General features: G+C 38.0%; 1 long non-coding RNA gene across 1 annotated transcript; it reads right to left on the bottom strand.

Moving 5' to 3' along the window:
• Positions 1 to 56: 56 nt before the first annotated feature.
• LOC125497599 (uncharacterized) lies at positions 57 to 3,814 on the bottom strand. The gene is made up of 2 exons (XR_007274573.2): positions 3,343 to 3,814; positions 57 to 450 (listed from the first exon to the last, which is right to left on the bottom strand). It is a non-coding gene; the product is annotated as an uncharacterized LOC125497599 (long non-coding RNA).
• Between the last annotated feature and the right edge of the window lie 10,982 nt (positions 3,815 to 14,796).

The following is a 14,796-nucleotide window of genomic DNA, read 5'->3' as shown; positions in this document are numbered from 1 at the left end:
CTATTACCATCACACTCACCGAACTACATCGGAGAGTGTGGGACTCAATTCCCAACTCTATTCAAATAAATTAACTATTATAACTATGCTCTGATTCTCAGACTCTATTCTCATGAATTTCTACAGAAAATCCGGCAGAGTTTCCTTTGAAAATAGGACAACGCTAAAGCGAAAAATAATATGAACCTGTTACAATTTTAATAAATAAATTATTTCCAAATCCCAAAGCTCAACAATCTCAACGCTTTCGCGGAGCAACAACCAATAGAGAATCAGGAGCACTTAGCTAGCGATTCTTAAATAAAGAAAATATATTATAGAAATTAAACGATTTAACTATTACAGGTGGAGCGTCCTCACTTCAATAACAAATATAATACTGCACCATCTCGTATCCGCTTCAGCTTGCAAAAGAATAACTCACGGCTTCAACCTGAAACATATAAAATACTGCCACCCACCAAGTGACAGGCCACAGAAATGACAAAACAACTTACACACATCAGCAAAGCTGAGTACTAACCCATAAACAAAAGTAACACATGCTTTGGTGGTTTTTACTTGAAAACGACTCAGCAGTCAACAAAATCACATTGTCATAACATGCATCACATCAACTCATGTTGACAACATACTTATACATCTTTGTCTGATTGTTCCTTTTTCTACTACATCGTCATTCACATAATAGCAAACCCAACAACGTGACTTCAAACAACCTTGTAACAGATACATATCTCATATAGAAACTAATTAGTTAACCTTTCAACATATCACGATCCCTTATAAGGAATCTGGATTTACCAACTTTGATATAAGCAATATACTTCCATTAATTGATTTCTTATCAGAAATTCACACTTATGCTTTCGTATTCTATCAATCACTTTCTTATATTTTATAAGCAACCTCTTATCGGGCAATAAAATATCATAACTTTAACTATAACGATTCCTTATCGGGAATCCACATAACAAGATACGATTCCTTATCGGGAATCCAACATTAGTATCACTTACCAAGATATGCCTCCTTATTAGGAACCCACTATCAATATTCATATTCATATACTGAATAAACATTCATTATTTACCTGATATGATTCCTTATTGGGAATTCAATATCGAAACAACTTACCACGATACGATTCCTTATCGGAAATCCATTATCGATATAACTTTCATACTTTGCGATGACATTCTTTTCAACCAGGGGGAAAGAGAACGCGGCGGAGGAGACAAAGCTTACACTCCGACAGTGGGTCGTCACCCAACCATTCGCTTTACTTTTGGCCAATATCCGCGACTAGTCCGGAGTACATTTTTCCGCTGATTTCATCAGCCATCCACAGGTTTCACATTACCTGATATAACGCCCGATTATCGCCTCACAGAGCAATGGGCAGGTTTCCCTATGGGGCCCCAAGGTTCACAGTCCATGGGCACTGTTCATGTCACCTCATCCGTCGACTCAGACGAGGCTACTTTCCCCTTTGAGATTCCTTTCGATTATCGTTCATAACTCAATCAGATCATTCATATAACTCATCCAACAATTTAGTAATCTTTAGTAACGATCTTTGAAGAACGAACCAAACCAAGTGATTTCCCTCGTAGATAACCATAATCATTTAACATCTAAGTCTTATAAATACGAATTCCTAATTGATACATCTATGCTTTTCAATTCCAATTACCATCATAAAGCTTGTGAGCCACAACTAGTAGTAATTAATCATGTCGATAAAATATCCACAACAATATCACTAGGTCTCTCAGTTAGAATTCACTAACGAGAGTTACTAAGATGATTCCATACAATACATCTTGATAACAGTATCTGTTATCAAATCTTAACAACACTTTCCAGACATATGTCTCTCTCTTAGAATTAACTAAGGAGAGTTATTGAACCACTTACGCACTACCTCATACTTTTGTATGTAAATAGTTTATAGTCCCTTTAGACTTCATGATTACTAATCGACATTTAACTCAACAATGATAACAACCGTTATCAAGCATCAATAACAATTACCATAGGTCTCTCTCTTAGAATTAACTAAGGAGAGTTAACTCAAACACCACTCTCAAGGTTCATTAATCCAAAGTTGACTAATGAAAACAATTGGATATGTTTCATACTATACCATTTGTTGAATTCCAAATAACAGATTCAATAACAAAATCAATCTACAGAACATACTCATAACCATATAAAGCAATCTTCCCCACTCTAGTTGGATTACACGACCATATAACCAGGCTACGTGGAGGTAATCTACGAACTTATACTCATTTAAGTGATCTCATAAACCAACTTAGTTATGTGAATTCTAATCAATCAACGTCACTTTATTATATTGATCTATTTATAGCTATCCAACTAAAATACTTTATCAAACACATCTTCACTGATCTACTCTATAGTTACGTAATCTAGCTTTCATACTCTTCATATTATTATAGTAATTAGTTAATCCTTTCTTTGACTTCATGTGACGTTATCAATTAGATTGACTCATTTAAACAATCTACTCAAACTATTCTTCCCCATAGTATCATTGATAATTCTAGTCATATTTTCATATAACTAATCACAAACTTACCACATCAATCTACTTATTAACATAATATATACTTTGACAAAATGATAACCTACAATTAGAATTCTTATTATAAATTAGCTATATCACCTTTCCACAATTTAGTGAGTTTCCAACAACAACAACATAAGAAAACCTTTCATATATCGCATAAACAAGACCAACAACATGATTTCACTTCAATACTATTAAGTAATATCAATTATCCTTTCTCACTAATTAACTAATCAAATTAACCAATCCAAGTAATATCAATAATCATATCTTGTTACTCTTACTATAAACGATTCTACGAATTTAAATTACAAACTCTAATAAAATGAACAATTCAATAGATTACTTACTATCCAATATGGCGAGAGTAAAACTTCAGTCAATCAAACTAAACCAACCCTTCTTAGTGAACTAATTTAGGAACTTATAATTACAAATCCTCTCAGAACTCAACATTTCACCAATTTACTTTATTACTTAAGTAAAGGAGCTTCCTTAATCTCAATTTACCACCAACAATTCACCATAAGACATTACAACCTCATTTATGAAATCAACTAACACAAACACAAATCAATTTTGATATATTGATTCATAACCAACGATAATTCATCATCATATCAACTATAATTCAATATTATCAACTACATCAAACATCAACAATTCATAATCAATTCACTAATCTTCAATTAGAATAAAGAAAACAAAATTAGTATCAAAGGAAAGAGGACAGGGTGTAGTACCTTTACAAGAGGTAACACACCACTGCAGCAACTCCAAGAAGTGGCGGCTACCACCAGTAGCGACACCGCGTCGCAGACGAGAACCAACAGCACCAACAGAAAAGACACGGGGAACACCAAGAGGAGAGAGAAACACGGGACAGGGGAAGGAACCACGATAGCAGCAGCAGCAACAACTCCGACAGAAGTTGCGGCGAGGCAACACCGCGCATCAGCGGTCGAGGATGCAGCAGGGCTCCGGCGAACTTAAGACACCGGCGAACAGAGGAGAGAGAAACACGGGCAACAACAACAACAGCGAGCGGTGTGGTGGCTTGCGAGCAGCACCACACGCGCAACTTCGACGAGAAGGACGAAGGTGAGAGAGTTCGAGAAGTGGTGAGGGTTTGTGCTTCGGGTTTTTCACGGGGCAAGAAACATCGTGGAGTGAGAAAGAAAGATAGGTGGAAGGGTTTTGAGGTTTGATCCTCTTGACCGACAAAACAAATTATCAATTTGATTGTGGATTGTGAATCGTTTTTGTTTTGTTGTGTTATTACTACTGTTATGGAACCATAGTTAATAGTTGTTGTTAGTAGTTTTGTTCTGTTTTTGCTCTTGAATTGTTGGTGCTGATGTTATGTTGTTGAGGTAGTAGTTGCTGTTGTAGTGTTGCTATTGTGATAGTTATTGATGCTGAATTAGTGTTGCTTGTGAATTGATAATCCGCTTGATTTGTATTTGTGTTGATTGATTGAATATGTATGGTACTTTAGTTGTGACTTGGTTGTGATAAACTCAAATTGGGGTAGCACCTACACTTTACTAATAACCATAGTTGATGTGTTGTTGGTTGTGGTAAAGAATTTTGATTAGGAGTTCTTAAGTTAGTTCAATAAAACTTACTAGTTTCATTTGATTAATGGGAAGCCTTACTCTAATTATATTGATAGTAAGTTATAGAATTGGATTAATGGTCTTAATCAGAAATTGTCATTTAGATTATGGAAATGGTTTATACTAAGAAAGTGAATTGGACTAATTCTTGAAATGAGTTTTATTGAGTGATGGTTATTATTATTCATTAACATAATTCCGGTGAAATGATGGGATTAGGTTATGGAGTTGAAACGTGATGATTTACTTATAACTAGAATGATTTTCTTGTCAATTATGACTCTAAGAAGGTGAGTAATCACATGAAAGTCTATAGTAATGTGCATTTATGAGTAATTAGTTTCGGAGAGGGGTTGATAATACGACTAGAGACTTCATATGAACCTATATGGAAGAATAGTGTCAGTATAGTATTTAGTGCATCAATTTAGTTAGTAATCTCACAAGAAGTCGAGGAAAGGTAACCAATTACTATTGTTTATTTGAAGATTATTGGAGTTAGTTTACCTTGTTATGGATTAGATTCTTGAGGATGTGTTCAATATATGATTTTAGTTTAATTAATAAAGATGGAATAATATGGTAAAGTTGTGTTGTTTAATTGGTTCTCATAGAGCCAAGTCAATACTTGAGATTACTCAAGTATAAGTTTATGAATTACATCAATTTGGCCTCGGTTATATGGTTACATAATCTAATTGGAACAAGACAAGTTCGTTTTATATGATTATGAATGTGGTGTTTAACCATGATTAATGATCTGTAATTGGAGCAGTTATTAGTTAAGAATACAATTGATTAATGGTTATCATCTAGAAGGATAATTGGAAGTGGACTTACGAGATAACATGGCCCATGATTGATTAGGTCTAATCGACCTTTGTTTCATGAATCTCGAGTTGTGGAATCTACGCTAACTCTCCTTAGTTAATTCTAAGAGAGAGACTTATTGTAATCATCGACGGTATTTGATAACAATTATTATCATTATTGAGATGAGTCTACATAGATATCAGTGAAGTGAAAAAGAATATGAATTATTTATACGCAAAAGTATGTGATGTGTGGAATTAGCTTAGTAACTCTCGTTAGTTAATTCTAGCTGAGAGACCTAGTGATATTTCATTGACATGATTAATTACTACCAGTTGTGGCTCACAAGCATTATGTTGGTAAAAGGAATTAAACAGCATAGATGTATCGATTTGGAAATACGTATTTATAAGAGTGATATGTTAAATGATTATGGTTATCTACGGGGAAATCACTTGGTTTGGTTCGTATTCAAAGATCGTCATTAAGGATTACTAAATCATTGGATGAGTTATATGAATAATCTGATTGAGTTATGAACGATAATCGAAAGGAATCTAAAAGGGGAAAGTAGCCTCGTCTGAGTCGACGGATGAGGTGACACGAACAGTGCCCCATGGACTGTGAACCTTGGGGGCCCCACAGAGAAACCTGCCCATTGCTCTGTGGGGCGATTATCGGGCGTATATCAGGTAATGTGAAACCTGTGGATGGCTGATGGAATCAGCGAAAAAATGTACTCCGGACTAGTCGCGGTTATTGGCCAAAAGTAAAGCGAATGGTTGGGTGACGACCCCACTGTCGGAGTGTAAGCTTTGTCTCCTCCGCCGCGTTCTCTTTCCCCCTGGTTAAAAGGAATGTTATCTCAGAGTATGAAAGTTATATCGATAATGGATTCCGATAAGGAATCATATCGTGGTAACTTGTTTCGATATTGGATTCCCGATAAGGAATCATATAGGTAAGTAGTGAATGTTTATAAAGTATTATGAATATGATCGTATTGGTTTCCTGATAAAGAAGCAGATCATGGTAAGTTATACTACGTTAGATTCTGATAAGGAACATATTTGTTATGTGGATTCCTGATAAGGAATCGTATCTCATTATGATTCCCGATAAGGAATCGTTATGATAGGGAAAGTTATTATGTTATTTGTTGCCTGATAAAGGTTTGTATAGGACAGTTTAAAGGATTGATTAATAGAATATGAAAACATAAGTTTGGATTTCTGATAAGGAATCAATTAAAGGAAGTAAAGTATATTATACTTATATCAAAGTTGGTACCCCAAATTCCTTATCAGGGATCGTAATATGTTGAAAGGTTGACTAATTAGTTTCTATATGAGATATGTAACTGTTATAGATTGTTTGAAGTCACGTTGTTGGGTTTGCTTGTTATTTGACCGACGATGTAGTATAAAAGGAACAATCAGATAAAGATGTATAAGTATGTTGTCAACATGAGTTGATGTGATGCATGTTATGACAATGTGATTATGATGACTGTTGAGAGTCGTTTTCAAGTAAAAACCCAAAGCATGTGTTACTCTTATTTTAGGGTTTATACTCAGCTTTGCTGATGTGTATGTTGTTTTGTCATTTCTGTGGCGCTGTCACTTGGTGGGTGGCAGTATCTTAAATGTTTCAGGTTTGAAGCTGAGTTATTCTTTTGCAAGTTGAAGCTGATACGAGATGATGCAGTATTATATTTGTTATTGAAGTGAGGACGCTCACTTGTAATAGTTAATCGTTTGTTTTCTATAATCTATTTCTTCATTTAAGAATTGTTAGCTAGTGCTCCTGATTCTCTGCTGGTTGTTGCTCCGCGAAAGCGTTGAGATTGTTGAGCTGTGGGATTTGAAAATATTTTATTTATTAAAATTGTAACAGGTTCATATTATTTTTCGCTTTAGCGTTGTCTATTTTCAAAGGAAACTCTGCCGGATTTTCTGTAGAATTCATGAGAATAGTCTGAGAATCAGAGCATAGTTTATAATGTTAATTTATTTGAATAGAGTTGGGAATTGAGTCCACACTCTCCGATGTAGTTCGGTGAGTGTGATGGTAATAGTTCGGGTTATCTCGACTAGAGTCTCTTTCGCTGTGCTTAATGATTCTTTGCATAACTATATGCGCCTCGAAATACTTAAGTGATTATAACTCTCTAAGAGAAAGCCTTGCTTGTTGTTCAATGATTGTAAGGATTATATAATATGGAATAGTTCTATAGAATGGGATTGAGTTAATGAACGATAATTGAAAGGAATCTAAAAGGGGAAGTAGCCTCGTCTGAGTCGACGGATGAGGTGAATGAACAGTGCCCATGGGACTGTGAACTTGGGGGCCCACAGGGAAATTTGCCCCATTGCTCTGTGAGGCGATAATCGGGCGATATATCAGGTAATGTGAACCTGTGGATGGTTGATGAATCAGCTGAAAAATGTACTCCGGACTAGTCGCGGTTATTGGGCCAAAAGTAAAGTGATGGTTGGGTGACGACCCCACTGTCGGAGTGTAAGCTTTGTCTCTCCGCGTTTCTTTCCGCCATGTTAAAAGGAATATTTATTTATATTTCGTTGTATAATAATTTAGGCAAATCCTAGCTCGAGATAATTGTGAATTAAGTTGTTTTTTCCTATTTTATTAATCAAGTGGTTCTAGTAGTTGAAGTTCTTAGTGATCGAACGCTGTTTCGTCTGTTTCTGCTCATCTTGGCCCAAACTCGTAATTTAGGCCTAAATCCTAGCTTGGACGTCAGAACTGATTGAATCAAAAGCATGAAATGTTTTTTTACCATTTCTAAGGGGTTCGTGAGCTCAGAAGCTGAATTCGTTAAAGTCCGATTTTTTGCGTCTGTTTCGTGCTCATCTTGGCCCAAACTCGTAATTTAGGCCTAAATCCTAGCTCGGACTCAGAACTGATCGATTCAAAAGCAGAAATGTTTTTTTTACCATTTCTAAGGGGTTCGTGAGCTCAGAAGCTGAATTCGTTAAAGTCCGATTTTTTGCGTCTGTTTCGTGCTCATCTTGGCCCAAACTCGTAATTTAGGCCTAAATCCTAGCTCGGACTCAGAACTGATCGATTCAAAAGCATGAAATGTTTTTTTACCATTTCTAAGGGGTTCGTGAGCTCAGAAGCTGAATTCGTTAAAGTCCGATTTTTTGCGTCTGTTTCGTGCTCATCTTGGCCCAAACTCGTAATTTAGGCCTAAATCTAGCTCGGAAATCAGAACTGATCGATTCAAAAGCTGAAATGTTTTTTTTACCATTTCTAAGGGGTTCGTGAGCTCAGAACTGAATTATTAAAGTCCGATTTTTTCGTCTGTTTCGTGCTCATCTTGGCCCAAACTCGTAATTTAGGCCTAAATCCTAGCTCGGACTTCAGAACTGATCGATTCAAAAGCATGAAATGTTTTTTTACCATTTCTAAAGGGATGTTGAGCTCAGAAGCTGAATTCGTTAAAGTCCGATTTTTTGCGTCTGTTTCGTGCTCATCTTGGCCCAAACTCGTAATTTAGGCCTAAATCCTAGCTCGGATCAGAACTGATCGATTCAAAAGCTGAAATGTTTTTTTACCATTTCTAAGGGGTTCGTGAGCTCAGAAGCTGAATTCGTTAAAGTCCGATTTTTTGCGTCTGTTTCGTGCTCATCTTGGCCCAAACTCGTAATTTAGGCCTAAATCCTAGCTCGGACTCAGAACTGATCGATTCAAAAGCATGAAATGTTTTTTTTACCATTTCTAAGGGGTTCGTGAGCTCAGAAGCTGAATTCGTTAAAGTCCGATTTTTTGCGTCTGTTTCGTGCTCATCTTGGCCCAAACTCGTAATTTAGGCCTAAATCCTAGCTCGGACTCAGAACTGATCGATTCAAAAGCATGAAATGTTTTTTTTACCATTTCTAAGGGGTTCGTGAGCTCAGAAGCTGAATTCGTTAAAGTCCGATTTTTTGCGTCTGTTTCGTGCTCATCTTGGCCCAAACTCGTAATTTAGGCCTAAATCCTAGCTCGGACTTCAGAACTGATCGATTCAAAAGCATGAAATGTTTTTTTACCATTTCTAAGGGGTTCGTGAGCTCAGAAGCTGAATTCGTTAAAGTCCGATTTTTTGCGTCTGTTTCGTGCTCATCTTGGCCCAAACTCGTAATTTAGGCCTAAATCCTAGCTCGGACGTCAGAACTGATCGATTCAAAAGCATGAAATGTTTTTTTCCATTTCTAAGGGGTTCGTGAGCTCAGAAGCTGAATTCGTTAAAGTCCGATTTTTTGCGTCTGTTTCGTGCTCATCTTGGCCCAAACTCGTAATTTAGGCCTAAATCCTAGCTCGGACGCAGAACTGATCGATTCAAAAGCATGAAATGTTTTTTTACCATTTCTAAGGGGTTCGTGAGCTCAGAAGCTGAATTCGTTAAAGTCCGATTTTTTGCGTCTGTTTCGTGCTCATCTTGGCCCAAACTCGTAATTTAGGCCTAAATCCTAGCTCGGACTCAGAACTGATCGATTCAAAAGCATGAAATGTTTTTTTACCATTTCTAAGGGGTTCGTGAGCTCAGAAGCTGAATTCTTAAAAGTCCGATTTTTTGCGTCTGTTTCGTGCTCATCTTGGCCCAAACTCGTAATTTAGGCCTAAATCCTAGCTCGGACATCAGAACTGATCGATTCAAAAGCATGAAATGTTTTTTTACCATTTCTAAGGGGTTCGTGAGCTCAGAAGCTGAATTCGTTAAAGTCCGATTTTTTGCGTCTGTTTCGTGCTCATCTTGGCCCAAACTCGTAATTTAGGCCTAAATCCTAGCTCGGACTTCAGAACTGATCGATTCAAAAGCATGAAATGTTTTTTTTACCATTTCTAAGGGGTTCGTGAGCTCAGAAGCTGAATTCGTTAAAGTCCGATTTTTTCGTCTGTTTCGTGCTCATTTTGGCCCAAACTCGTATTTAGGCCTAAATCCTAGCTCGGACGTCAGAACTGATCGATTCAAAACATGAAATGTTTTTTTACCATTTCTAAGGGGTTCGTGAGCTCAAAGCTGAATTCGTTAAAGTCCGATTTTTTGCGTCTGTTTCGTGCTCATCTTGGCCCAAACTCGTAATTTAGGCCTAAATCCTAGCTCGGACATCAGAACTGATCGATTCAAAAGCATGAAATGTTTTTTTTACCATTTCTAAGGGGTTGATGAGCTCAGAAGCTGAATTCGTTAAAGTCCGATTTTTTGCGTCTGTTTCGTGCTCATCTTGGCCCAAACTCGTAATTTAGGCCTAAATCCTAGCTCGGACTTCAGAACTGATCGATTCAAAAGCATGAAATGTTTTTTTTACCATTTCTAAGGGGTTCGTGAGCTCAGAAGCTGAATTCGTTAAAGTCCGATTTTTTGCGTCTGTTTCGTGCTCATCTTGGCCCAAACTCGTAATTTAGGCCTAAATCCTAGCTCGGACATCAGAACTGATCGATTCAAAAGCATGAAATGTTTTTTTTACCATTTCTAAGGGGTTCGTGAGCTCAAAAGCTGAATTCGTTAAAGTCCGATTTTTTGCGTCTGTTTCGTGCTCATCTTGGCCCAAACTCGTAATTTAGGCCTAAATCCTAGCTCGGACTCAGAACTGATCGATTAAAAGCATGAAATGTTTTTTTACCATTTCTAAGGGGTTCGTGAGCTCAGAAGCTGAATTCGTTAAAGTCCGATTTTTTGCGTCTGTTTCGTGCTCATCTTGGCCCAAACTCGTAATTTAGGCCTAAATCCTAGCTCGGACGTCAAGAACTGATCGATTCAAAAGCATGAAATGTTTTTTTTACCATTTCTAAGGGGTTCGTGAGCTCAGAAGCTGAATTCGTTAAAGTCCGATTTTTTGCGTCTGTTTCGTGCTCATCTTGGCCCAAACTCGTAATTTAGGCCTAAATCCTAGCTCGGAAATCAGAACTGATCGATTCAAAAGCATGAAATGTTTTTTTACCATTTCTAAGGGGTTCGTGAGCTCAGGAACTGATTCGTAAAGTCCATTTTTTCGTCTGTTTCGTGCTCATCTTGGCCCAAACTCGTAATTTGGGCCTAAACCTAGCTCGGAAATCAGAACTGATCGATTCAAAAGTCTGAAATGTTTTTTTACCATTTCTAAGGGGTTCGTAAGCTCAGAAGCTGAATTCGTTAAAGTCCGATTTTTTCGTCTGTTTCGTGCTCATCTTGGCCCAAATCGTAATTTAGGCCTAAATCCTAGCTCGGACTCAGAACTGATCGATTCAAAAGCATGAAATGTTTTTTTTACCATTTCTAAGGGGCGTGAGCTCAGAAGCTGAATTCGTTAAAGTCCGATTTTTTGCGTCTGTTTCGTGCTCATCTTGGCCCAAACTCGTAATTTAGGCCTAAATCCTAGCTCGGACTCAGAACTGATCGATTCAAAAGCATGAAATGTTTTTTTTACCATTTCTAAGGGGTTCGTGAGCTCAGAAGCTGAATTCGTTAAAGTCCGATTTTTTGCGTCTGTTTCGTGCTCATCTTGGCCCAAACTCGTAATTTAGGCCTAAATCCTAGCTCGGACATCAGAACTGATCGATTCAAAAGCATGAAATGTTTTTTTTACCATTTCTAAGGGGTTCGTGAGCTCAGAAGCTGAATTCTTAAAGTCCGATTTTTTCGTCTGTTTCGTGCTCATCTTGGCCCAAACTCGTAATTTGGCCTAAATCCTAGCTCGGACGTCAGAACTGATCGATTCAAAAGCATGAAATGTTTTTTTACCATTTCTAAGGGGTTCGTGAGCTCAGAAGCTGAATTCGTTAAAGTCCGATTTTTTGCGTCTGTTTCGTGCTCATCTTGGCCCAAACTCGTAATTTAGGCCTAAATCCTAGCTCGGACTTCAGAACTGATCGATTCAAAAGCATGAAATGTTTTTTTACCATTTCTAAGGGGTTCGTGAGCTCAGAAGCTGAATTCGTTAAAGTCCGATTTTTTGCGTCTGTTTCGTGCTCATCTTGGCCCAAACTCGTAATTTAGGCCTAAATCCTAGCTCGGACATCAGAACTGATCGATTCAAAAGCATGAAATGTTTTTTTACCATTTCTAAGGGGTTCGTGAGCTCAGAAGCTGAATTCGTTAAAGTCCGATTTTTTGCGTCTGTTTCGTGCTCATCTTGGCCCAAACTCGTAATTTAGGCCTAAATCCTAGCTCGGACGTCAGAACTGATCGATCAAAAGCATGAAATGTTTTTTTTACCATTTCTAAGGGGTTCGTGAGCTCAGAAGCTGAATTCGTTAAAGTCCGATTTTTTGCGTCTGTTTCGTGCTCATCTTGGCCCAAACTCGTAATTTAGGCCTAAATCCTAGCTCGGACGTCAGAACTGATCGATTCAAAAGCATGAAATGTTTTTTTTACCATTTCTAAGGGGTTCGTGAGCTCAGAAGCTGAATTCGTTAAAGTCCGATTTTTTCGTCTGTTTCGTGCTCATCTTGGCCCAAACTCGTAATTTAGGCCTAAATCCTAGCTCGGACGTCAGAACTGATCGATTCAAAAGCATGAAATGTTTTTTTTACCATTTCTAAGGGGTTCGTGAGCTCAGAAGCTGAATTCGTTAAAGTCCGATTTTTTGCGTCTGTTTCGTGCTCATCTTGGCCCAAATCGTAATTTAGGCCTAAATCCTAGCTCGGACTCAGAACTGATCGATTCAAAAGCATGAAATGTTTTTTTACCATTTCTAAGGGGTTCGTGAGCTCAGAAGCTGAATTCGTTAAAGTCCGATTTTTTGCGTCTGTTTCGTGCTCATCTTGGCCCAAACTCGTAATTTAGGCCTAAATCCTAGCTCGGACATCAGAACTGATCGATTCAAAAGCATGAAATGTTTTTTTACCATTTCTAAGGGGTTCGTGAGCTCAGAAGCTGAATTCGTTAAAGTCCGATTTTTTGCGTCTGTTTCGTGCTCATCTTGGCCCAAACTCGTAATTTAGGCCTAAATCCTAGCTCGGACTTCAGAACTGATCGATTCAAAAGCATGAAATGTTTTTTTACCATTTCTAAGGGGTTCGTGAGCTCGAAGCTGAATTCGTTAAAGTCCGATTTTTTGCGTCTGTTTCGTGCTCATCTTGGCCCAAACTCGTAATTTAGGCCTAAATCCTAGCTCGGACATCAGAATGATCGATTCAAAAGCATGAAATGTTTTTTTTACCATTTCTAAGGGGTTCGTGAGCTCAGAAGCTGAATTCGTCTGTTTCGTGCTCATCTTTGGCCCAAACTCGTAATTTAGGCCTAAATCCTAGCTCGGACATCAGAACTGATCGATTCAAAAGCATGAAATTTTTTTTACCATTTCTAAGGGGTTCGTGAGCTCAGAGTGAATTCGTTAAAGTCCGATTTTTTGCGTCTGTTTCGTGCTCATCTTGGCCCAAACTCGTAATTTAGGCCTAAATCCTAGCTCGGACTTCAGAACTGATCGATTCAAAAGCATGAAATGTTTTTTTACCATTTCTAAGGGGTTCGTGAGCTCAGAAGCTGAATTCGTTAAAGTCCGATTTTTTGCGTCTGTTTCGTGCTCATCTTGGCCCAAACTCGTAATTTAGGCCTAAATCCTAGCTCGGAACTGATCTATTCAAAAGCTGAAATGTTTTTTTTACCATTTCTAAGGGGTTCGTGAGCTCAGAAGCTGAATTCGTAAAGTCCGATTTTTTGCGTCTGTTTCGTGCTCATCTTGGCCCAAACTCGTAATTTAGGCCTAAATCCTAGCTCGGACGTCAGAACTGATCGATTCAAAAGCATGAAATGTTTTTTTCCATTTCTAAGGGGTTCGTGAGCTCAGAAGCTGAATTCTTAAAGTCCGATTTTTTCGTCTGTTTCGTGCTCATCTTGGCCCAAACTCGTAATTTAGGCCTAAATCCTAGCTCGGACGTCAGAACTGATCGATTCAAAAGCATGAAATGTTTTTTTACCATTTCTAAGGGGTTCGTGAGCTCAGAAGCTGAATTCGTTAAAGTCCGATTTTTTGCGTCTGTTTCGTGCTCATCTTGGCCCAAACTCGTAATTTAGGCCTAAATCCTAGCTCGGACGTCAGAACTGATCGATTCAAAAGCATGAAATGTTTTTTTACCATTTCTAAGGGGTTCGTGAGCTCAGAAGCTGAATTCGTTAAAGTCCGATTTTTTGCGTCTGTTTCGTGCTCATCTTGGCCCAAACTGTAATTTAGGCCTAAATCCTAGCTCGGACTCAGAACTGATCGATTAAAAGCATGAAATGTTTTTTTACCATTTCTAAGGGGTTCGTGAGCTCAGAAGCTGAATTCGTTAAAGTCCGATTTTTTGCGTCTGTTTCGTGCTCATCTTGGCCCAAACTCGTAATTTAGGCCTAAATCCTAGCTCGGACTCAGAACTGATCGATTCAAAAGCATGAAATGTTTTTTTTACCATTTCTAAGGGGTTCGTGAGCTCAGAAGCTGAATTCGTTAAAGTCCGATTTTTTGCGTCTGTTTCGTGCTCATCTTGGCCCAAATCGTAATTTAGGCCTAAATCCTAGCTCGGACGTCAGAACTGATCGATTCAAAAGCATGAAATGTTTTTTTACCATTTCTAAGGGGTTCGTGAGCTCAGAAGCTGAATTCGTTAAAGTCCGATTTTTTCGTCTGTTTCGTGCTCATCTTGGCCCAAACTCGTAATTTAGGCCTAAATCCTAGCTCGGACGTCAGAACTGATCGATTCAAAAGCATGAAATGTTTTTTTTACCATTTCTAAGGGGTTCGTGAGCTCAGAAGCTGAATTCGTTAAAGTCCGATTTTTTCGTCTGTTTCGTGCTCATCT

Source organism: Beta vulgaris, chromosome 1 (assembly GCF_026745355.1).
Source record: "Beta vulgaris subsp. vulgaris cultivar EL10 chromosome 1, EL10.2, whole genome shotgun sequence".
NCBI classification, from domain to species: domain Eukaryota; kingdom Viridiplantae; phylum Streptophyta; class Magnoliopsida; order Caryophyllales; family Amaranthaceae; genus Beta; species Beta vulgaris.
Note: the sequence above shows the minus strand (reverse complement) of the source record. Positions and strands in the feature narration are given on the sequence as shown.